Here is a 26656-nt window from a genome sequence, read left to right on the forward strand (position 1 = left end):
AATTTCTCTCTCTCTCTGTTTCTGTCTGACGGACGGACACACACACACAAACAAACACAGTGCATTTAGTCTTTCATACGCAGAAAATAGTGTCAACTAATGTAATACGGCTTGTTGTTATTGTTCCATCGTTTCTTTTGTAAAACTCTTAGAGGCGCCCTATCGCTTGATTGGGAGCTCATCGCGTATATCACACTGCAATATTCAGTTTTGTCTCGTCAGGCTAACTGGCTACTTATTCCATCATTATTATCGTCAGCCGTTCATAGAGCCGACATTCATTCGATTTATCTCGTTTTGGCTGGAGTTTCCTGCGGTCTTGCCTCCTGTCTTTCTTTAGGTCGCAGGTCCTGGTGTATATCGATACCATTAATGTTTATATTCTTCGCAGCGTGCAGCCAACGTCAAGGAGCGTAATTCCACCACAACTGCTAAATGTGTTTATTACCAGGCCTATTTACTTACTATTTTTGCTAATGCGTTCTGTTGACATCAGTGAAAAATGGTAGTACACATACGATTCTATCCCACCGCCTCAGGAGACGAAATGGTGAAAAGCAACTGTTCTACTGTTGACTGATTTGATTTTACGACATCAGAATCTAATACGATGATTCTTTTCAAAGCGTGACCTTGGTGGACATTTAAAAATGCATTACTTTCAGGACATTTGTCGTTACCAGGTCCTGCTGGTCTGTGCCTGCAGATCTAAGGGATACGTTGTATTGTGCTCTAGGTTTAAACTAGGGTCGTTCCGCGCTGGGAGCCAGCTGTCTGACGGAATGTCTAACGGCGATACCGGACGTAGAACTCGACGCATGGAGGTACTGCCCGTCTAGTAACCCTCAACGTGGGTGATTTTTCCTATCTATAGTCAAACGTGCTTGGCTTCTCGATGGTACCTTCGTCAAGGCTGTACCATAACATTGGATACTACATGGAATTTTTCTCGTTTCTTACTGGAATCACACAGTTCCCAAGATAGAAAATCGTAATCTGTGCATTGCTGAAGCTCTTGAAATAAACTTAGCGGGTGCTAATTGAGTTGTTTCCTATATGGTCGCGTAAAATTAGGCAGGTGAAAAACGTCACGAAAGTAACTAAATAATTACTAGCTTATGAAGCATTATTCAGAAATCGTACAGCTTTTGAGATTTTAGCAAGCTGCAAGTTAGAGATTTGTCATTTTCTAAACATAGTGTTATAAAGCAAAAGATATAGTGACCGAAAACACTGCGTTAATATAATTTCCAACGTATATTATTTATGGTCTCTCAGTTGCTCAGCAAAATACTGCTCGCCAAATGAATCGTGTATGCAAATGATGCACTTAATCCCAAAGCTGTAGATTTAATTCCTTCTGGTTTGGGATGATGTTTTACAGGGTCCCTACGTCTATATTTAACTCCAAGCGGTTCGAAGCTTACAGCTTCGGAATAGATATCTTCTTAGCAAATAGTTATTTGTAAAGACTCTCTGGTATACTTAATTAATTAAAAAAAAAAACGCAACCTTCACCTATCTAGATATGCTTTAACATAGCGTCATAGTAGCTAGAAAAATCTAGAATACCATATACGCACCTAAAGTACATTACTTTATATAATTCAATGTAGATTTTAGATACGAAATTTCCGTAGTTCACTTTCGGCTTCGACTGCGTTTTTCTCCCTGCACAGCGCACAAAAATTAATAATCTGCCGTAAGTTAAGAACGCATTCTATTCCGGTGTCCATCGAAACAAGTACCGCAAAAAAGTTATCGATTTTCACTTAAAAAACGTTTCCTGAAACAGTAGCATCGGCGCGCCAAGTTATCATATCAACATTACCACTGTTGCATGATTATTGGTTACCATTCTCATTTGCATATATATTCTATCTTATTTATTAACCAGTATTCCACAGGTCAACGCTAGCGTAATCGTTTTAATGTTACATGGTGGACTGGTCTGATGCGACGCATCTGAATTTGTCCTTCGAGGAAACTGCTCCGCTCTTCCGGCAGAATTTCCAATGTAAAATTCATACTCTATCTATATAGCTGACAAAGGCATAAGACGTATATAATCGACACGTCAGAAAAACTGCTATTATGATTGGATGGTCGGTCCTGCATGCGGTATGGGAAAAACGCAGACAATATTGTTAACTGATGAGTCCACAATTGGCCATTCGTCGTGTAGAAAACAACGATATACATACATATCCCTTTACGTATATATGCTTTTTTATATATTTCTCATATATTATGTACAGTAACAAGTGGTGCTATTTTACCTCATCCCGAGTGCAGCCGGAACAAAAATTGACATATTAAAAATTTATCGTGGGCAATCCCGATAGAATGAAGTGGTTTCGTTGATCGATTTTAACCAGAATTTATTAGTTAGTTGTTTAAAATTTTAGTCAGCTGGGTCTCTGCATAGCTGTATATTCCAAGTTACGCGTAGCATTACCAATATGCTCCGCTAAAACGACGAGGTCTTTTAAAAAACGAAAACACAGTACACTCGGTTGTCGCTGGCACATACATGGCTATAAAATAGGAAACTCCTGATTTAAGGCTATTCACCCTATGGAAGGCTTTTAGTTTCCTATCCAGGCAAGTTTACCTTAATTGCACCCTTCTAAGCACTTTTCCATATAGGTTTCGATCAAAAATTAAGTCAGTTCTACGATAACTTAAAACGTCATTTCGGAGCGGAATGGCTCCCACAAGTCTGACTCTCAAGAGATTAAAAAAATTGTTTTTCAATTTATAACGTGCATACATGAAAATTTGCTATAAATTTGTATGTCTTCTGTACATGATATCTTTTTACCACATGATTTAGCGTATAAGTAGGCTTCAATACCTAACTAACTAACTAACTAACTATCAAAGGTCAGTTGGAGATAACAAGGGCTTTGTATTCGTCTGAGTCTTATGAAATGTTTTGCAGCCCTACTTGTATTTTCAGCACAGCTGACGATCTGTTTCACTTCTGTGAGATAAAATGCTGAAGAATAATGAAAAAGATCCCTGTCACATTTGGAAGTGTTTTTCTTTCCTTTTAGATTTAGAAAGCCCGTTTGCATTTTAAAGAGCTTGCTTGTTCTGCTTAGAGGCCAACATAAGCTGCATGGCTGTTTCACCTCTAAGGTTGGTGACGAGGGCTACCTCTATATGCATATATATATACACAGAATACACGTAAATGTTTATTTTCGTCACAGATACTTGTACACGCATGATCAGCTTTAAGATATGGTGAGATACATATATGTATCATGTTCACATAAATGCGAAGTATTTCTGTGGGGCAAGGGAACAGCTGCCTGGTAAAGCAAGATGAATTCCAAGCATAATTACAAAAAAAATTTGCGAAATTAGGCATTTTAAAAGTAGGAAAACGATTTAGAAGAGACAGCCATGTTTATATTGTCGGATTTCGTAGGATCGTCAATACTTTTCTAACTCAGTTACTAGTGTTTATAATAACGCGCTCAAAATACAAACAGTGTTCCAACAGTAGAAACTGTAATTGAAATTCATGGGTATAAACACGCCAGTATAAAGTACAGCTTTATTTGCTAACGAATATATTTCCGAAGAGCTCACCCACCTGTATTATTACACAATTCTTGTAGAAAATTGCATGTGTGTGTTTTACAAGAGGTCATATATACACAAAAGTGGGTTTGAGCCTATTGCATTAGACATATTTCAATTTCAATGGTACAGAATAGGACAAGAACCATGTCCTAGTGGTTCAAGGCAAGCATTGCCTTGAACTTCTGCCAGTAACAAGTATTTTACAAAAACCGAATCGTATCATGGAAACCACTGTAATGAGCACACGTAGAATTTTACCTGATTAGACTATCCGGAGGCTATTATTTTCACTAACGCCGCCGATATAATATGCATTCATATCGCTCATGGCAGTAGCAAAATTTAATTGCTCAGAATAGGTCCCACACCAATGTTTCAACAAGGATCATTTTAGCCGTACCGGTAGGACGAGCGTACCTGCTCTGCTCGTAACGGTGTTATCTTGACGAGCTCCAGCAGGCCTCCCTAATTTGCCTTTGAAAGCTCGTTTTAGCTAATTTTAACTTATGAGTTAAAGAGGCGATATCTAGTTAGACTAACCGAGGAAGCTAGCTCGAGTCAGGGGTAAATGCAGCTGGCGATGCCATTGAATTCTCTGGCTAGCCATATGCTCGTAGTTAAGAGTATGCTTAATATTTTTTTTGAAAAATAGCCACTACTGAAAATAGATCGAAAATATTCACTGTGGAAGTGTGGACGAAAGTAAAAGCTATGATAGATATAGTTCGGCAACGAAAAATTTACCTAGATTGGTTTATGTGCAGGGTCCTGTAATTCTGGACCACTAATATTATGTAGAATAGAATTTTCCAGCAAAATAGTTTGCGTACCCGAATTCAAGTTTGCAGTTCAGTATCCTCGTACCTGATGGTTTAACGTAATAAGTTCACCACGTTTCATCACAGTCCGTACAACCAACGTAGCAGTGAAGAATGGCTGCGTCTAGCAGAAGGATTGCTAAGATCCATTAATGATGTGAAACAAATACATATAAAGATGGAATCTACCGCCCAAAAATACGTACTACGTACGATAGACCTGGCAAAACACTACACTATGAGGACACCACTAGGCGTTGCTGTGGCGTATATCTGAAATAAAGGGATAAAATACGGGGTGCGTAAAAAAAGAAGTTGCTTATTTGTGATAAGTTTTAGCCGAAGCACAAATTGCGTCTTGCTATGCAAAAAAACACGGACCTTCTAAATTGCAAAAATAGCTTTCAAGTAGGCTTACATATGCACACAGTGATTGCTGCAAACAGGATCATTCTCTGATTTGAATTTTCAAACTCAATATAGGTGATGTTGATATACTATAATACGCGTACTGCTCGAGATGTTTACTATTACGGTAATATCGAATACTTACACCAGCTTAAATCTTCAAAAGCGCACTATGGCAGTTAATTTCTAAAACTTTTCTGTCTTTCAATAAAATGAATATATCATCATCATCAAGACAAACATAACATTTTTCCCCCTCATTTCAGGTAATCGATGATATTCTGGCATCGAACACATGCAGCTCTCATACGATTTGAAATTGATGAATGATGCCCGAAATCGTCCCCCTATACCTTTCAGCTGTGTTGAAAAAAAGGCCTATGCTACGATTCTACATCCTAGCTACGATTATACCTCGTAAACTCGTTGTTGCTAGCGGCATTTAGCAGTGGTCGTTCTTGTTCCTTGCTTAATCTTACTACCGCGCTCAAACGGCTGATACTTTTCCAAAGGTTTACTAAAGCCTAAAAGGGGTACAAGGATCCATCGGAAACTGCCGTGTCCCCAAAGAGATATCTACCTTCACTGACCTAACGACTGTCTGTTTGCGATATATAGATAGGTGGGCGGAAAAAGCCGAATTTGTGACAATAACATCAAAAGCGAACGAGTTGATGAAATATTTATTAGGAACACATTTATTTAGGACTGTGTATTTTGTTCCTGCTCTTTCGTTTGCTGAGGGGGTGCTACTGCCTGTTCCAGTCATCGCAATTCATTGACCTTTGGATTTATAAACTAATTACCTGCCGGACGCTTTTCAGCTACGTTAAACGACAAACGGCTCATAGTTTTTTTTGTTGTTTACCAAACAATTTTCATGAGGGACGCGAAACAGGCAATACGCTTAATATGACAGTGTCCCACAGAGCGCGGAAATATCCGAAAAATGCTTGAAGCAGGATACCGCCAGAGATACGTCGCTCTATGTCGTATGATAGAGGGTGTGTAAGGTTTGAAAGACCGTTAGCGTCAAATAAGATTTTTCCAGTATATTTTGCTTATAGAATTGTATAACTTAAAGCAAGGACTACAAAGTTGCTAATTGCATCTTTGGCTCTTCTGTATACAACATAAATCCTTTTTAACTACTGAGTTATACGAAATATGGCGAATAAAGTAGTAGCATTCCTTTTTTTTGCCTTGCGCGTCCTCTAGCAATTATCTTCTCGGTTCATTTTCACATTGAAGACAAACATTTTTTTTAGAGAAAAATTAAAAACAACCTGCTGCTGAATTTTTGAGAAAATTAGGTAGCAAACGATAAGATCTCCTGATCTTATTTCGAACAATAATAGTGTATGATCATTTACTGCATTAACAGAGTGCACCTGTCTGATTTTTATGACATATGACATGTATTTGAGGTTTTCGTCAACAATCTGTGGCATTTAGGTTTACGTAGAGCAGATTTCGTTACTTATGCCCTGATAGGAACAAAATAATCATTTGAAATGCACTTTTGAACGACAGCGTATGATTTTGCAGCACTCTGTATTCTTTCATTGTTGTTAAGTTTCCGCTGTGCTGCGCTGAAACCTGCTGAAAACTTCTTCTGCAACAGCGTACTCATTGGCGGCAAAGTACACCGTCTATTTGGGATAATCCAAGAAGCCTCTCATTTTCGATGTATTGAGATAAAGTTAAGTTCTAGTTGATTTTTGCTAATTGATTCCTAAAACGACGCACAATTGTACCCTATGACAAGTCTGTTATATTGTTTTATAACGATGTGGTTTTTATCTAGTATTAGAAGTAGCAGACAGGCGTGTGCCCGTCACGACAAACAGCCAACCAAAATTTGTCCCAAGTTAGGTGCCATACCTTATTTATCCTATTAAAATACAATCAAACGATTCTAGTATTTGTTCTTCGGGTTAATCTTGGTGGATTCCTTTTAATATGACCCTAGATCTCTATCACTGTCTTCTCGCTCTACGACCAGTAATAGGCACCGGCATCGAAAATGATAATCCAACCTTTGAAACCCATCGGGAAAAGCGTTCCGAAGCTTTGCAATGAGTTGAAAAAGATTTTGCTATATAACCACAAAGACTAAACTAGACAACCCTCGTATTTTCAGTAATAACCTGTCTGCTTGCCAATATAGATAGATCACTTTCATTTATATATTCGTATACTGCGGTCAGACTCTTAGACACTAGCGGAACACCATTTACAATAAGAAAAAAGGCGAACCTAAATTTAAAATTCTTACGGCCATTATCATTTCCTATGACATTTACCCCCCCCCCCCCCCGCAATTGTAAGGTGAGAACGTTCCCTGTCTGCTGCCGATATCAACTAATGAACGTGGATCGAAAGAGTAAGTGTAACTTTAAGTCAAAGCGTGAAATACTCAACGATAGCGAGTTCCGCTTCAGGAGAGCGTAGGAAAAAAAGATGAACGATGGGGGTTGGCTTATTTGTATCCATAAAGGTTAGAGGCGGCGCCAATGTAACGTGGCCGGTGTGTTACTGTAGCTTATGCAGATCCTGCGCTGTAGTCTCATTAGGCAGATTGCGCCACTAGTAAGTTGGGGCTCCACCCAGAACTGGCTATTTTGACTGGGTTCAGACGTGGAGCAAAGAAAGGCATACGTCGTTTCACAACAAACATCATAATGTCCCAACATTGTTATTCTCAACCTATGCATACTACTATCCGTTTCGGTATTTGACAAAATAGTAGCGAACCTCGTGTTGGGACGCTTTCCGCGCCATCGATATCGCCAGCCAATGTTTCGTGGAAACCAATTGGAAACTATTTTCTAGGGGACTCAAATAGCGAATTCTGCGTTTGCATTGCTACGTCCAACGACGAACGGACACGGCATTTAGGTAGAGTATTGGAAGTAGTGTTATGCTTGTGACATTGGAGGTACACCGAATGGAATGATTTTCTCCCTGTTCCCTAAATCCTGCTTTGAGCCATTGAACTAAGTGACGCATACAACACAACCACTAGGATTTTTGAGATCTTGACCCATCCAACACTTACAAAAATTTTGTTGCTGAGCTTTCGCTGTGAATACGGAGCGGAGCAATAAGAAAAGTATGGATGTTTCAATACATTTTGGGATCATGGGCTTTCTATCAGTGTTTATATTTAGCAATTCATTTAAAATATTTTCAAGTGCCACAGATTGTTTTACAACGCTCGTTGCTAAGACCTCGACGACTTCGATTCCTTTCACCTATAGTACTGCGCATACGATGCTCCTCCATAGGAAAAAATGTGAGAGTTTGGGAATTGTTTGTTGCGCCGCTTCTGATGAGCTATCATGCGTTCAAATTATATGGCCTCTCTTAGCGTTGACTGAAGGTGACTTGGAAATTCCTTTCGTGATAAATATTTTGGCCAACAGAGCTCTGGTAGAACACCCGATGCATGAAAACTAGTATATGCTAAAGTATGTGCAGAAATGGTGCAGGCGATGAAGTAGAACAGTCTCATTTCAGACGTAGGCCCTTTACGCCTGAAGTGCGAAAGGCGTATACGACGGATATAATCGTACGTTCCACATAGGTAACTGAAACGTGGTCGTTTAGCTATGAAACAAATACGTTTTCTAATAAATTCTGAACGAACTACAAATTGGCTGTTTGGATATCATTGTCTCAGTAACACTGAATAAGCTTCATTTGAGAAATTTTATCATAGGCCTATGATACATTCTGCAAGATATTTTGAATGGACCCTTTGAAAACCAAACGTTGATCTTCACTGTCCCATTATTAAGGGGACGTGTAATAGGAGTGGCGACGCGTTGCCCCAGTGAGAAGCAAACGGAATATTCAGACTTGTGAGACTACAAATTCAGAGATCCAAATACTCAGGTGGTGTAATTTTTTAATAAAGAATACAATCCAAATATTCAATTGGATAGTATTACCCCGCTGCTAAATGAACTAGCCATAGATTGAAAGTCCCACAGGATACTCCTCGAATATGAACTCTACTGAAGAGTGGGCATATAATAATCAGGTTGAAGTCAGATGGAAGTTTGTAAAAACGAGCTGCTTTTGCGAGATAACTATATAGCTATTATAGTTTACACGCAAACTTTCCAATATACATCACGCGATTTGTTTTACTTCGGAGTTGTTTAGAAAGTTATGAAAAACTCCGCGTAAATCCGCGCAGATAACAAACCGTTGAATAACATAAGCACAATTAAATACGATAAAATATCTACACTTTACGCAAGTCTACCATGCAACCTATCTGGTAAATCGATTTAAACTGTTCAAGGGTTACGTCTTTATTTCAAACCTTGCAATCGGGAAACTGTTGATACTGGGCGAATTCCACCTCCCGTTCCACCTTAGGGCGAGCGTCGACCTTATACCCACAATATATATATATATTTATAACTAAATTGAAGACAACACTTTCTTCTTCAACGCAAGTTATGTTCCTTTTGTGTTGGACGGTTTGAATTACTGGCATATGAGTATCCCGTCTTCGGACATTTCTATGCTTTAATAATATGCTACCTAGAATTTGATCTCGAGGCGCGCGTTAAAGGCGGGTGTCAGCGGTAGTCGTATAAGTCAATTCGTAAATTCTGGATTCGTAAACTTTAATTGTTTTTTTTTGAAAAACACCAATGACCACAGTCGTACTACATAGATTTGATATAATATCGCACGAAACAGTAAAAAATTAGGCTGAAAAACATCACGAAAAAAATAATCTATCTCTCTTCGTTATTATAATACACAAGCCTTTTCAAATTTGAACAACATCATACCTCTGGAGCGGTACATGTTAAACTAAACCTATCCTAGATTGTAGTCCTGTTAAACATGAAAAATGCTAATAAAATTATACACGTTACTGTTTACTGACGCGAGAAAAATCCAAAGTAATCGATACTATGCAGACTTATTAATGGTACACTTTTGACTCCTTATTACGAAGGGCAGTCACTGCATTCGGAGTCGTCGTCGTCGTCTTCGTTTTTATTAAGTGCCTCAGCGTTTATCCATTATAACTAATGGTCTGTTCGCTGTTGTAGGTCTTAATCGATACGATGTATTCATTTCATGAAAACAGTGCCTTCTACTATAAGTATATTCTGCTATAACCGAAGTGCATCTATGTCGAATAGAGACAAGGACAGAGGGGCGTAGCAACAGCCTCGTATGGCTGGATATCGATATACCGCTGGAAGCATCAGGTAAAAATGGCATCGTCCACACTATTGCGACGACGTTTCGTTAGCTGAGCGAATGCCGCGGAACTAGGCAACGAAAAAAAAAGAGCAAATGTCCTCTGTTATTCGTACGCAACGACGTGTACCGCAGTGGAACGTATGCCAACACAATTATGTTGCGCGGAAGTTTTTTTTATTTAGATGAGATATGTCGTGCCAGTCAGAGAGATCATTATTGTTGAACTTAGATTGGTTTAGTCAACAAGCCGAGTAGTGATGTTTGCATGATATAACTCTTAAAAATATCGCTATCGAAGAACAGAACGGGTTCGAGAGAACGAGGGAATGCTTTCAATTGAGTGAAGATTGAGATCCCGGGCTTCTGCTACGCATCGACTTTCCCTTAGAGGTAGACCTTTTTCCTGATTGAAAATTTGCTTCGTTAAATTCTTTCGAAGACATTATGTTAGGTAAACCTCGGAGTCGTCTCGAAAATCATTAGTCGAAACCATTCCTACCCCCTTAAACCGAATACTTTGTAATTTTATCCCGCTCTTGTAAAGACCACTTTTCTATCCGCTTCTAATTGGCTGTCTAATACTTCGCTTCGAACAGTACTTGTTCAATACAATATAGGGAGAACACTCTCTAGCGCACTTAACCTAGTGCAACCTGTGTCTAGAAGGGGCGATTGCTCGGGAGTCGCGAGACGCCTTCCAACAGAACAGTGTTGTAAACCGCCCGATATAGGCGGCTAGTACTTTCCATAAGCAAAGGAATCGAAAGGCCTTGCTTTCGATGGAGTGGTCTAGCAATTCGAGCGATACGCGCGACTAAAACGATTTTCATGCTTGTTATGGTAACACAACCCTGGGCTTTTCTAGCGTAAGATCAATATCCGGGATGTGATACGGATCGGTCGACAGCAGGAACGGCAACGATTGGAAAATAGTGTCAACAATAGTCACAATTAAGGCAATTGCAGGACGAGATTCCACATTTTGGGCCGGCGCTTGGTACGCTAACAAAAATGGCGACCTAACCTACCACATTACGTGGGGTACAATTAGTACCAAAGCTAAATTAATATAAGGGAAAGGCAGCGTGACATATGTGTATAATGCGCGTCGGGTGCAACAGATGTGGTATACCGCCGTATTTGAACGTACAAGAGCCGTACAAGAGGGGCGCAGAGTACTACGAAGTACATCTTGGACGATCATCAAAATCGTTGTTAATCATACGTTTGAATTTACATAGAAGCAATCTGAAAAAGCATCTATGTGCAAGAGAGAATGCGGAAAGGTACAAAGGCTTATCGACAGACGTCAAAAGTGCGTGCGGAGTGAACAGAAGTAAGCAACTCTTCCGCTTCACCTCATCGAAAAATTTGAAGCGGTGCTAGCTTTCAAAGGAAATAACAAGGTGAGTACCGTCGTTCTCACAGCTATAGAAGTGCGCCTTCATCTGTTCGTGGACCACGAATGAATGCCACACTCTGGGGCATATCAAGCCGACTATAAACGGAAACAGCTTCGGGTGTCGTATTCAAGCGAAAATACATTAGCCCATATTTGTGTAGAAAAGATAGAGCATGTTTAATAAATGGAATTGGAAGATTTTTGTTAACGATGGCCAACAGTTACTAGCACTTTTTGCTTTGACTGGAAAACAAGTTCGTGCTGTGATTTGTGAAATTCAATGCTTACAATCGGCATGACCAGCTTAGTTCTAATTTACTTTATTAAAGTTTCCCTTACGTGCCCATTAACAGAAAACGCATACTACCAGAGTGAGAGGTGACTTTAAACGTGCACAATTATTCCTACTGATTATATATGCAAACTAGTTTGTCATTTAGGCTAATTAGATGATCAAATGATCCCAATGTTCCTGCAAATTCCTGCTACGCGCAGGTGGAACCTAGGCTCCAAATAAATATTCAGCTAGTTCAGGCCTCTTTTATCAGTTTTCGAATAAAACAAAAGGAAATGGCAAACGAAAAGACCCCTGGAACGAAATCGTAAATATTATGCTTATGATTCTCCCGCCCACCAAGATACATACGAAACGATAAATATCCAAATAGAAAAACTAGCTACTAAGAAATCACATAACAATTATATCCCGCTCGGTAGAAATAATCTTAATCATAGCACTATAGTTCAAAGTAATTAATAATATACACTTACCAGTCCAGTAAACAAGCCTACCTAAGTATCAAAGCTATCTATCTACGTGTACATTTTACGATCAATCAGTAACTATTTCTTTTCATAACAGCGACCCAGTCCTTGTAGAGCTGCAGATATGCGGCTATCTGTATAGAGCCATCTAACGGCTGTGTATGCAAACTGTCACCCTTAAAATAGTAATTATGGATATGAATGTATGTGTTATCAGAGGCAATTCACTTTGCCGCAGGTGGTCACGTCTTGTCGACTAGTAACGATGGCGGAGAGGAATCCTGTGTTTATGATATTCAACATTGTTGCCCCAGGCGATACAGATGTGCACTCACCCATCCCTATCGTAACCGCAGGCGGGCATATTCGAAATCGTAGAATTATATATATATGTCGTTATAGCAAAAACGGCAGTGTCAGTAGTACAAAAACCTAATGTTCGGGACCGAATAGGACCGGCTGCGGTTAAGTGGCTGTTTACGTCAGAAGCTCCATTCGCGTCCATTAACTGGTTAGTATAACGGTGCGGGACAAGGAGAATTGAATAACAGGATAAACACGAATACCGTGGAGGTGGGTTTAACCCAACTGAACGTGGCGGAAACCAATGGGCAAAAGCCAGCAACAAAGGTCGTTATGGTTCTAACTGGAGTAAAAGCTGTAGCGAAAAGGGCTTTTTATCGTTTCTTACTTATCCGTGTTAACTACAAACAGGTCGTGTCTAGGAGACGAGCTGTTTGCTTGCTTGCATTCCTTCTTTCAGTTACCGTCATATTTTTAATATAGTTATGTACCAAGAACGGAATGCATTTGCTCTATAGCAGCAGCCCTTTAGCCCACAAAAGTAAGAAAAGCATAGCACACTTCTACCGGCCAATCGCCTGTTTGGCTTGTTAACCTGTTACTTAACGAAAACAGCCAGTTTCACCTTATTCTTTTGTCAACGCTAACAACTACTACTTGAGCGTCGTCCAAGCAATGCGAATCTACTGCCGCGACCGTTTGATGCGTCCCAGAACAGCAATCTTCCTTTTTTATCATGCGTGTCACCATTATGAAGGCGAAAAACGTCAGACGAGGACATATAGGATGCGGAGTTCGTGATGATGTCTCAGGGCCAAGCAGCCACAGTCTATAGACTGTATACAGCCTTTGGGCGGTATATAGCTCGCATGTGAAACTAGAAAACACAACAAAGCAACGTTTGCCTTTAACACCTACACAGATAATATATGATCAACTGTAGTCAAGGCTATAAGTTGTTCTCACGGCTACGATCCAAGTAAACGAATGTGTGCCGCCATCTTGGACCGTTGCTATCAAAAATTGGCTCATTCTAATAGGAGAGCGTAGCTGGCAAATGGTGCAGATCACGTGGTGCACAGGAACCCCTAGTGAAGATCAGACTCGGTCAATCAAGACGCAAAATGATAGACTTCCTCAAGTGACAACAATCGATAGTCTCGAGCTACCGAGTTAATGAACTAATGAGACCCTTTCGGACGATGATGATACTTTGAATCTTGCTAGAGGTTACCGAGTAAGACATTTAAATTATTTATGTACATCCTGAATAGGACAGGATTACTCTTTTTGAAAAGTGAGAGATTCTACTTCCCTTATTTGAACACCACTTTGGCTATATTCAGTAACAACGCTTGAGTTATCTGCGAATCCTTAAGCGTCCTTTCAAAGGCCCCTACATTCTACGTGCTATCAAATACTAATGGAGTTTGTTGCTGTGCTTAAAGAGTACGCTAAGGACATTTGATTGTTCTACTGCTAACCGAAAGTCAATTTGACTGATAATATAAGTATATCAGATAGGCCATATCGTTTGTTTATCTCAATCCATCGGGTCCGATATTGACTCGCATATTTGACTACTTCAAGGGGTTACAATAAAAACCTAAGTCACAGTTCTATGATAGTGCTTAATAACGACATTTAACCCCGAAAGCTTCCTGATAAAAGACTCCTGATGTTGATGCTACTTTTTTCACACACGATTACTAATACGGACACTGTTTGCCGACCTGTCTTTTGCTAGATACTGCCGTTTGCCAGCGAGATCCATAATACTCCGATGCCCCTTTGTAGGGCCAGTTAAAAGCGTGCCTCATGCGCTTCATGAAGTTGCAATTTGCCCTGCAACGACAACGACGAAGAGTAAACGAGAAGCGAAATATCGTTGCATTCGCTGAAAGCAATGAAGGCAGGAAACCGTCCCGGTCCTTGCACGATACGAGTATACGAGCACTTCTCATACACATGCTGTATTGGTTACAACACTGAACAAAAGCGGACAGTTTGTACGTATGTGGTTTTGTTGCTATTGCCGCCAGTTGTTGATACTTCCAACCTATCTTCTTGCTATTATACCTGCAAACCTGCCCAGACGTGTGCGCTGCTATATACCAGGAAGTATGCGCAGGGCGTAGGACATCAGAATTGTTTGACCATTCATGACCAAATAGCTGTCGCTTACATTTACGAAACGCTAGCAAAAACATTTTCAAGACAAGGTGCTTAACGTACGGATAATCATATATATACACATATATGAATTGGAAACTCATTTACTGTTACATTTGTATATATATATATATATATATAAACGAATTTTCTATTGGTATATAATATGGTCCAGCCGGCGGGTAATTGTTTGTCGCCAGTAATGAAGCCTCGTCGCTGCTATAAATTGGTGGCAGCGCTGATAAGGCCGCGAAAGGCGAGAGAATGGGTTAATTGCTTTTTAAAGAATATCTAGCGTACTAAAGAAGTAGAGGACTTCGACAGTAGTCGTTCAGTCCAGTCGCTAGAGGGAATTGCACGGCTGGCGGCGGAGCGGCAACGACCCCTCGACCAAGTCGCGGTGCTGTCACTACAGAACCTACCCACCCTCGCTCTGATAGGTTGCGACATAAAGGTCCTGGCAGTGTCGGACAATTGTAATGTTTTTAAACAAGAAGTGAGCGCTAAAGTGGGGTTCAGTTATGACTGCGCTATTTGTATGTACAACATAACAGCGAAGCCTACCACCTTCTCAAGCTTTGTTGTAGCGCTCAATCGGACGCTTTGATCCAAGAGGTTTGACGCTATACGCCGCCAGATAACGAATGGAATCAGCTTTTAGCCGAGGGGCATTCCAAATCGACTGCGCATATTCGCGAGCAACGTGCGTCAAGTGTCAACAGGCGGGTCCCCCAGCTGCTCAGCTCATCATAACTGGTGCCCTGTTTATTTGAGGTCGATGTCAAGTTGTAGAGGGTTGGATTAGCACGGACCGCGCTAGATCCCGTCACTGACGGCCGTGTCAGCAGTGTTTCTGGAACGCACCAATATGTGATGCGGGCTGTCGAGCTTGTTAATGCCCAGCAGCAGTGTCTAACTATTGCAAGGAACCCAGCTGAAGGTCGACGGGAAGCAAGTGGGTGTTAACAGTTGCTGTAGTTAACAATCGAATGTACAACTTCATTTTTGGGACACACATGAGAGACCAATTAACAGTGTGGCCTGCTTCAGTGTTCGTCAGATTGCAGCTACTTTTAGCCAGTTATTGCCTGCAGGTGTTAGCCGGTATTAACATGGGTACTGGCAGCAGAGCATAGCATCTCCCAGGTGCATTCATAATGGCGCATAGCGTAGTAACCATAAATCCGGCCGATGCGTGTGAGGTCCGGATAATTGATGTCAAGAAGCGGCCTGTCGAGAAACATCTGTCTACGGCTTTCAATTAGAGCCTAGGTATGCACGACTTTCCTGCCGAAATTTCCGCTGCACGTTTTTGCCCATGGGGTATACTGCTCGAATTCTATACTGGATAGAAGCTACATGGGCCTGATTTAAGCCACCTGTTGTCCTCTTAAGCTCTTGCGTGACAAATCTGGGCATCTTATTCGGATTCAAAGCACCGAAGAAGCTTCTCAGGATGCACGCTGTCGCCCATAGGATTCTGGTTGATGACCGGCCCTCATTGTATTTATATCCTTATCAAGTTCTGACGTCACGGGGAGCATGCATCGCGAAAAATGAACAGTAAAAAATAGATGACGTCCGTGTATAGATGTCATCGTTACAGATAACGCCAGCTACTTCATGGCTCAGCACATCGAGTAGTATTTAACATGTTTTAATACTCGCTATGTGGGGACTGCTGTAATTCACTTGCAAGCGAATAGGCTGGTAAAACGGTATCGCTATGAAGTGGCTGGCTCCTGATTGCTCGGGATGCCCGACTTTTCCGTTAGCGTAATGCCTTTAGCGATCGGCTTCACGATGAACTCGACGGTAGGCGAAACTTTACATACAATTCCGTTTCGAAGTGTTTTATGGGTTGAAATCCGTATTTCTTGAGGAGCTTCAAAGTCGCGGTTAGTCCAACCGCCGGGTCTCTTCGTATTAGAGTTTCATAAAACTGCTCTACGTCAGGTTTCTCCGACGAAGACGGGTTTTCGAAAGAAGACCTTCACGCCGCTCACTGTTACCTAAGGACCCCCGTTATTCTGCGTTGTTCCCACCAATAGTCTAACACGTCCTTAAAGCTGCTGCCTAGGTTCGAACCTCAATAGAATAGTTGAAAAATTCGGCTACGGCAGCGACATTAAGGAAGGATTGAGCGCGGGACGATCGCATTCCGCTTGGTAGCATAGTTAGGACGCGAAAATACTTTTATTATTAAAGAAAGCCAGTTGCCGTTCTGAGGGTACGACAGTCCCCAATCGGCCGGTTAACGACTAGTCGTCGACGGTCAATCCTCGTTATTGCAGCAATAAATATATTGTTATAGCGGTTGTTAATGTTAAGGTGTCATATCATCACCACAATTAGCAGAACGAAAGTAAGCTTCTAAAGCATCTAAAAGGCCAGTGAAATCGATGGACGGAGTCGCGTTTTTGCACAAATTTATCATTACATTATTGATGCGAAGAATTAGATTAGGACGTTCGAGCCTTCTGCTGGTTGCGTATGCGTCTGCTTGGGCTTGCTTTATGAACCTCTGCCAGGCCCAGCCTAGTGTTGCTGCGAACATCTAGGTGACGCTCGTCTATTTACGGAGTTTTTACGAGGTGCATTTGAAATGTGCCAAATCGAGTTGAGTAGTAATCTCAGCAAGGTTTGGGGCAACAAATGTTAGCCTTAGTGCCTTTTTTCATAGCAGTTGGGGGACGCTCCTGTAGCTTTCACCTAAAAACCTCATGCAAATATTCAATTCAGATACGGAGCTATCTCTTGTCTAACTCGGTAGTGTGCAAACTTTCTAAGTGACCTTATGTTACTATTGGCCAATAATTGCACATACTTATGCCGCAGTTTCGATACATCAGCGCGATGACGGTGGCGACCGCTTTGATATTTATAGCAGACAGTGCGATGCTGTCTTCAGGCATGCAAAATGAGGAAGCTGTTTCTGGCCTCGTTTCATGACCAACGAAATTATGTTAGGTTTCATGGAAAAGAAACTTGCCCTAGAGGCAAGCGGTTATTTACACGCTCGGCTCCACCTTTCGCACCGAGCCGTTCAGAAAAGATCAGCTCAATGCATGCCCTCAAGAGGGTGCTTTTATAACATTTCCGGACAAACCCATGGACTTGGCTTTTTAGTAGGGTAGATAATAAGGTGTCTTGGCGGGCTTCGCCCCTTACCGTTAACTACAAGACACACTTTATTCGGCAGTGCAGAACGTACGGAAATAATTGGAGCAATTAGCACGACAGTAATCTGGATACTTAATCAAGAGTCCCCTATCAAGTAATCCTTTGTGTAACGCGGCACGCATCTCGCAAGTCGGTTCCAAAAATGGCCCACATCCATTTAAAGCTAAACGAATATTACTTTGAAAAGATTACTTGTTTACAATAGTGATATAATTCGCAAAAATGAAGTCAACGAGCTCAAGTTGGAATTGCGCACTAGTGGGAGGTGATCCTTCGGCAAAAAGATACTGGTCGCTCCGGGACAACACTCCCACAGAAAATGCGCACAAAGCTTGCACCATAAAAGAGATTTGGGTGCGACAGACAGTTAGTGCTTGTTGTAAATGGTAAACGGTCCCACTGGGAATGCTCCGCGTCTAATTCACCGTAGATATGCTAATTTTATCTATAGATATTACGACAAGCCGAATCTAAACTCTAACTCAAGTACGCACCACCAATTATCCGGTCGATATTGCTTTAGCAAAGTCGTACTCGTTGTTAGTTATTTCATGATACCCTGTGTCAACACGAGCGAGCGAAATGCTTACCACATAGAGCTAAGCGGACTATGGATTACTTAGGAATCTGCACCATCCCGTTACAACTCATCTGAGATCCCATAGCGCCAATTACGTTATTCTGGTACAGCTAACCCGTGGCAGTAGTTGTACACCTTTGGTGCACGCAGCAAGGAAGGTTTCTCGCGTTTTAGCTATATTTTTTTGTTCGCTAAAATTTTCTAACGATCCTGCGGGATATCCAACGAATACCTCGTAACAGCTATCGGCTCGAAATTTTTTTGGAACAATCGTTTTATTACAATAATATGATATGTATTTCATAGACTCAATTTGCGTTACTGTGTTCTATAACTGTGTGCAAACTATTATATAACCCTGTTTAACAATCGTTGGGAACTTAGGTAATAAACTCATCAGTTTGGTTTAGTTACCTTCTACCTGGCATGAAGTAAACAGATTTGTAAACTTTCGACTGCGATCTGAATGAAGGTTTCACGAAACACAAACTCGACTTTTTCGCGCTTCCGTCAGGTGTGCTTCCAGGCCTAAATGAAGTATCTGCGCGCGGATTCGAATTTAGACCACTATATGCCCTTGAGTTTAGCAGGCAACCACGTTACCCACTGCGTAAATATAGTAGCACGTAGCGCGAATCAGAAATACTTGTCTAGGAAAACGACTTCATTGTCAACCCACAATGTTGATATAGCGCAGCTCGCGTTGAGATACGTAGCGCAATAGCGACGTAATTTGGTGAGCTGTGGTCCTTCCTAATGACTGAATTGATGTCTCGAGTATTACTTTTAGCGCTGTCGTTAAATATTATGTTAGATGACTAGGTCACAGCACAGGGTCTATGTCCGTTTTCGAATTTAGGTAAGCAGATACGTTAGCACTGCACAGTATAGCACAGGTATTGATCATGCTTCCGAAGGGGGAACTATACTTAGCGTTAAAGGATCAGCTTAATACACTGAGAGGTTGATTTGGATCAAACCAATACCCCCAATAGCTATATTAGATTTGGCATTTGGATTTTTTTGCTGCCACATGCATGGCTCCGTGACTAAAAATGTTAAAACGGGATCGTATATTTTCCAGTCATTATCCATCAAAGTCCGAACGATATTTGACCGTTTACTTGCGGGAAAAAAAAGTCGCTCGTGGGATGTCGAAACTAGGATGTTAAACTTGAAAAAATTACTAGTATTTTACATTAGTCGCTCTTTCGCTGTTATATATATATATATATATATATATATATATATATATATATATATATAGAATACGACTGTATTAATCATTGCAAACTGAATAGGAGGATTAAGGCATAAACGGCAGAAATGTGTACGTGTTTGGAACGCCACTGGGTATCAACAGAGCGTGTATTCCCACACTAACGTTAGGCTCTCGACCACGCCAAACATCGATATTCCTAAACATGTGCATACCTTTTTGTGCTAATAGAATTTCAATCTTTCAACAGAATCTAACACCGCTTCTGTTACGTTTTGACCCGCTTGTTGCGATTAACGATGGTGTCCCTACTGGCAAATCTAAATTAAGTCTAACATAACTAAAAATAATTTCGTGAAGTAGATAGTCCCGACCCACGTTAGCTCCAATTATTATTGTCGCTGCTAGAAGCCGCAAGCAGGATGTCATCTTGTTTCCTCGCTAATCACGGTAGTCCCAGCAAAGGTAGCTTGAACACAACAACGCGTCCTATCAACAACTCCGCCCATCTGATACAAGAAAGTGGGTTTTTGGCTGCTTGGTTTTTGTGTGCTGCTAAGTAGTGGCCTTCATCGCCTGCGGTTTACTACACTCCACCGAATCCCTTATGGCCTTTGTTTCCGCTAGTTTATGTGCTCTGCATGTACAGTCTTGCCTGCTACCATTTTTTGGGACAAACCATTTAACGTCCTCACCTTGCCCATTTGGGTCCTTATTGCTAAACTCTGGTCTTCCGTAAAGCCTGTTCGGTTTGGCGTTACCGCCATCGTCCGAAGGTCCAAATTCAGGTTGCTTTTCAAAGCGGTCGAACGACAGGACTCTAGATCTCCACACTAAAAAGGAAGAAAAAACATGGGCAGAAACAAGCGGTGAGGCTAGAAAAGCCCTTGCCCAACGGCGAGAAACAGGTTCCAGCTAAACACTGTTATTCCAGTGGCACCTGAACACTACAACGACATGTAGTGTGAGTTTGAGGGATAGACTGGTTATCGAGCAAGAAGCATAGAAGGCAAGGGATTTAGGCAGGGAATCGCTGTTCGCCTATCTTCATGGGACTCTTGGTCTCACACAAGGTGAAAGGCAGTATTTTTTAGAGGAACGCTATCCAGCAAATAAGCGCAACAGCAGTAGCAGTGACGAAATGCTTCTTGACATACGAAGAAGAAGATATTTCCGGATTGCGACCTCTGTTCTGCAGCGATTTAAGCCACGTCCCCTTACCCGGACCCTGTTGGGTTAATTCCAGAATGTGACCTAGTCTTGGAAAGTTCGCCTATAATCAGCTGTATTGTCAGTGATGTAGACAAACTATGTGTAGTGTAATCAAAAAAGGGTATTTGTAAGTGTGACCCAAGCGTACTGTTTTATTCCTCGTTTGCAAGTGAATTGAGCAGGTGTCGTTGTGCAAGGCTCAGCACTGTTCGCTGCTAGTTAATCCCTAGGCCCAGGTCCAAGTCGCTGCGAGAAAACTAGATTGCTAGATAGAACATCTTCGCTTATTGTTCGAACTGCAAGAATTAACAATCATTCTTGTTATTAAGTAGGATTTCAGTAGTCACATACGGGCCACGCTGAGTGAAGTACGACACCTTTAAACACTCAAGTCTTTCTGCGCCCTCATTGTCCTATAGGGAAAGGGAGTTCGCAGTATTGTATAAACAGCAAAAGCACCGTATGAGCTAAACAAGACCCTTCCATATCTTTGTTATTATAAAATTTTGCCAGCCGAAAAAAATAACATGTTTCAAGCCTATTCTGAAAGCAGGGATAGCTGAATAGTAAAGCTGAGCTTCGTGCCACAGGAGTTCAATTGATGAGGATCACATCGTATGCCTGCAATCTAATCTTATAGAGATAACTAGGTTACAAATCGAGCATCCGTCTAGAAAATCGATGTTTTACCAAAGATATGTATTAAAGGATAAGCTAACATTTCATAGGCGTATGGTTTCTGGTGTGGACATCATCAAAAAGTGGTTTTATAATAGTAAACTTTATATCTAGATTGAAGCTTCCTTAAAGTAGCGGAAAATAGGTAGAGCGACTTATAGCCATGGAGGACCTATTTCGCCGTCTTAAGGCCGGAGGTAAAAGACAACCTTATTTAGAAAGGGACAGTAATAGTTGGAAACACCTAATTAGGCCAGAGAGTGAACACCGACAACGATCCTCCGTAGGGAGCACGTTAAAGCTATTTAAGGACGTTTTTGCTATAAAGTACTTCGAGAAACTGGGCATTGGTTTCACATGATCGAAAGTGGCAGGTCGTTCCATACGAGTGTGTAAATAATAGCTTACCACTGTTCAACAAATAACTACGCGAGTCAATGCGTCCGTATAAGCCTAAACAAAATTGTACAGCAATCAAAAGTTGTTCTTTCGCCTTTTCTGTAAACTAAAGAACGATGAGTTGAATCCAACAGCACAAAATAAATATGCTGTCGCTGATTTATTGTGCACTTTGTGAAAAGTCTCAAAACAACTTCGTGAGTATGCGAAATGACAGAACAAAGTTGCTAACGTCAACTTCGATGTACCACGTACATACCTATACAATTACCCTTAATCACCTTCATATATGCACAGTATTTAATTCAAAGACTAGGACTGCCATCTTATAGTGCGACACCATGCGACAGGTGTAACATTATCATAAAGTTCACGCAACAAAAAAACATTTAAATATAAAAAATAGAAATAGTAAAATAATAGAATTTCAATCAGATTCATCAAAAATTAATTTTAACCGTTAGCAAGTACCAGAAGTAAGCCAGCGATAGTGAGCGACATAGATACATCGACGCCGTTGCGCTAAAAGGGAACTGAAAAGCAAGATGTTTTCATCAGATTAGTTTATGATCTAAATGAATTCTCAAAGGCTTATCAAATGAAAGGCTTCAGTTCAGAACAGTTTCTATATGCCGCCGTTTTGAACTGAGGGGTAGTTGCGAAGATTTCAGTCAACGCTTCCCTTGTTTTCTTAATTCTCCCTTGTAGCGCTTAAGGCCAATTGAAAACGAAGCTAAGAACCATGCTAAATGAGCTGACCAATGCTTTCTTTTAATTTCAATGTAACAGTTTTATCGAACGGAAAGAATTATTAAGCGGCGCAAATCGCAAATTGAAGACACGCAAAAAAGTACACAAATATACGAAGGATGCAGTTAATAAACCTGAAAAAACCAATGCGTGACCATTCATGACACTCGAAATTTACTGACTCTGTACTTCTCTAACTATTAATAGTTAAATAGTTATTATTAGTTATATTGGAAGTATTCGGTGAAATTATCATTGGCGAAACCATCGACCTTTAATACGTTTAATAGTACGTAACGTTTAACAAACTACCCTTTTCATTAGCCTTAGTTCTAGGGTTCCAGTAATGATAACTCGACTTGTCATGAATAGCTCCTTGAACGAACTAAGCATAATCGTGTGGTAGATAACCGTATCTCCGCGAAGGGATATCACAGCACGGAGATGATGTCCGGTTAAGTGGTCGAAAACTGGGGATTTTTTCCGCTTAATATATCGCTTTACTTTTCCACTCGCAAAACGCCTCAGATGATATTGCGTTCTGTTTTTGCCCTCTTTAATACAGCCACTTACCTATATCGATGACTGGACACTGAGCATTCCTGGCATGTCCAATAAGATACGTGCCGGATTAGTACATTCAAATACTACTTCAAGAATCGCTAATACGTTTTTGGAGAGGGTACAAATACAAGGTAATTTTAAATGAACTTCGTGACTCTTCAAAATTTCACTCGGGGGCCTTCAAAAAGCAGTGTCTCCTTAATTGGCCTTCTGAGGGCCTTTAACATGACTTAGTATAGAATTACGCTCGTGAGCCTGCTGTTTTGTCATGTTTGGCATCAAGGTCGTGAACTCAGTTTGTATGGAAACTGGTTCCAGCATCACGGAACATGCGGAATTTATTTCAACGCCACCGATAAGCACCAACACCGACAACATATTTCTTCATACTGCTATGTGCAATCAACATCCGTATTGAATTTCTCTTTCAAACTATAGTGATATCTGGTTTTGGAAAAGTCATAGAGCAATGATCCGCCACAACCTCCGCAACGCAGTTGCAGCCTATATTAGTGACCCACTTCATGAGACCAGTATATTAAGTCCACTATTTCACAATTTCTACTTTGTTATTGCAACTAAATGTAGTTGTGTTCCACCCCCAAATCAAATTCATTGCATTTATTCAAGAGAGAACTACACAAAATATGGATTTTCATAGAGGTCAGTACTTTAGTAACCCTAAAGCCCTAACCCTTTTTCTGACGACATAAATATTACCCCAGTTTAATCCTCTTGCTTTCCTTTCACCGTCCGCTCGCTGGTAGCTATCGCGTTTTGCTAAGTGTCACCCCTATCTGCCTCCAGCTTAGTGTCTTCTCAACGTAATATCGAACCGCCGAAGGAGGTAAAGTATAATGGGGTCGTCTTGAGATTCGGTCGAAACAACTAATACTCTGGCGTTTCCTGGTAGGACCGGACACAACCTCTTTCGAACGAAACGAGAGCAGACTCTCGATAAGTGAAAATGTTTCCATTTGCCTAGTTTTTGCAAAACAGAAACGACCGGCGATCAACGATAACTCGTATGTCTATTCTAGTCTAGATATTGATCACCTCCAATGAATTACATACAACTTTAAAATGAACCCATAACGCTTATTATTCAAATAAATACGTACTCAGAATATTAATTATTTTTTTTACAGAACTATTGGTAAAAGTATACATGCACAGCGACACAATATAAGAATCATGGAACGCTTAAAATATCACACAGCGCTTCAACGCACCGACGACATTATATTACTATTAAAATCAAAGGGAATTTGGACAATATTTCAATTCAGTATGACAGCGTCAATTCAGCTGCTTGGGAGGACAAGCAGCCGGTTTAGTAATAAATGGCGTATAAGCAAATGTCAGGGGCAAATAGGTAGACTAAGATAAGTGCTCCGATAGATTGGCTCAATCATATTTCCGGAAACAAGTTCTCGTAAAGAATATAGGGTGCTATTTACATAAAGCGTACCCGAAACTCCTCACCAACTTTTCTTCAAATAGGCTACGGGGCTTTAAGGTTAATATGCCGATGGGTTTATCCGAGGATATGGCGAAAAACCTACCTTATGTATGGATCTTCCATGTTTTAGAGACGACAGAAGAAACCCTTCCATTGATACTCGGTTAATGCACAAATGATATAACCGAAAATAAGATATCTTCACAACTACGCACTACGGGTATAATCAAAACAACGAAAACATCAATTTATTTTGCTTATGAAAGCCGCAATCTCTACGTTCTTCATTGCGAATAGTTTTTCCGAGACGACGATCATGCAGCATGCTGCGCCAACATCTATGTGTTCGAGATTGCGGGAACTTACATAGTGATATCACACATATATACATTGAACGTCGTAAGTACATTCACAGCTCAGAGATAAAACGGCTGATTTACCCGAAAGGGCGAAGATCAGAAGAAGTGGCGAAAGGTCAGTTGACGTGCTGTAGCATTATGGCAGGATATCGTAATACGCACAAACCGGTTCTTTTTTACGTGTCTGACCATTTTGGCTTACCGTTATTCTTCGAGTGGTCTTTTCAGTGAATTTGTTTTTATGATTAAACTATTAAACGACGTCATACGCTGGCACATCTATAACACGGACAAACTTCTGCTGAACCTCGCCTATTGACATCTGCTGAAGGAGAACACTACCGTTCGTCCCAGCGCCTATCGGCGAACTCCGAAACGGTTTAAAGCCATGATAGAGTTTCTGCCAATTTAAAGTAATCTGGCTCTTGAATCGACCTTGAATTCCCTGTCGCATCCTCACGTTGGTTTTTTTTTAATTTTTTTAGCGCAGTTTTCATCAGAACGTTGCGGCTTTACCTTACTGAATTTCCGCCATGCGACATACATTTACTTAATTTTTAGAAACAGAGGTATTCTTACTATTTTACTCTAAATAATGGCGGCTACTTTGTAGAACAGGAAAGTCGTATTAACTATTGAAAAAATTGTAGAGGTTATGTATCAGTCGGGACGTCGACGAGACGGGAGTCGGCGAAGATAACTGCTTACGGTGTGCCATAAAAAATTAATCTTTTTACTAAACCTGAGAAGCATTATCAGCTTAAAGAACTTCATAGAAGGCTTAATGTGTGTCTAAGTTCATACTACTTAAGTTGTAAGCTATTTACTTGCGCCACGTTGTCAAGTGTAGGGGTACATGGGTCTAAAGCTTCCTTGTATGGTATAAAGCATGGCCATATCGCCAAGCGTATGTGCAACTAAAGAATAAAGTTTACTGGCTCGTTTCCGATCCTACGTCCATTTCTCGTAGCCATGGCAACTATTCATTATTCATCATGAACGCTACGATATTTTAACGAACAAAGAAAATGCCATACTAAATTTGGTGCCCTTCTAAAAAAATGCTTCATCAACATCAGCTGTTGTGGTTCTAATATTATAAATAATTTACATATGCTTACATATTAATCGAACAAGTACATAACGGAGCAGTGGCAAGCGAACCCAACGGAAAAAAAAAATATATATATATATATATAAAATTAACCAGCTTTTGAACTACACATAGTAGATAGTGTACAAAATTTAGCTGGAAAATACTTCAGTCTTTTAGAAACTTGTGAACAGTGAAACACAGTCGGGTTTGCTTTGAGAGAAAAGAGTTAAAGCAAAGGAAAAATATATTTCGATCTTGAAAACCAACTTTCATTGATCTAATTTTCGTTGTTCAAGGACTGCAGCGCTGCGAAAATGCATGGAAGATTGGCGGCAACATTGTTATGGAGATTGAATTGTTGAAAATTAGCAAAGAGATCACCAGATGTTAGGACACTCTGCAGCAATTGAGGAGACTTTTTGCGAGAAAATAGAGCTTGGATTTTAAG

General features: G+C 40.7%; 1 protein-coding gene and 1 long non-coding RNA gene across 3 annotated transcripts in view; one reads left to right on the plus strand and one right to left on the minus strand.

Annotated features, from left to right (window-relative positions):
* LOC111243321 (cytochrome P450 4V2-like) overlaps positions 1 to 26656 on the minus strand; it is a 183979-nt gene that overhangs the window by 96202 nt on the left and 61121 nt on the right. The window lies entirely within an intron of this gene.
* The window catches only part of LOC147758955 (uncharacterized), a 30013-nt gene continuing 14147 nt past the window's right edge, over positions 10791 to 26656 (plus strand). The window contains exon 1 of the long non-coding RNA XR_015318408.1: positions 10791 to 11470. This is a non-coding gene — a long non-coding RNA (uncharacterized LOC147758955). The remainder of the gene's footprint in view (positions 11471 to 26656) is intronic.

The sequence above is a fragment of the Varroa destructor genome, unplaced genomic scaffold (assembly GCF_002443255.2).
Source record: "Varroa destructor unplaced genomic scaffold, Vdes_3.0 BEIS01000001.1, whole genome shotgun sequence".
Classification (NCBI taxonomy): Eukaryota; Metazoa; Arthropoda; class Arachnida; order Mesostigmata; family Varroidae; genus Varroa; species Varroa destructor.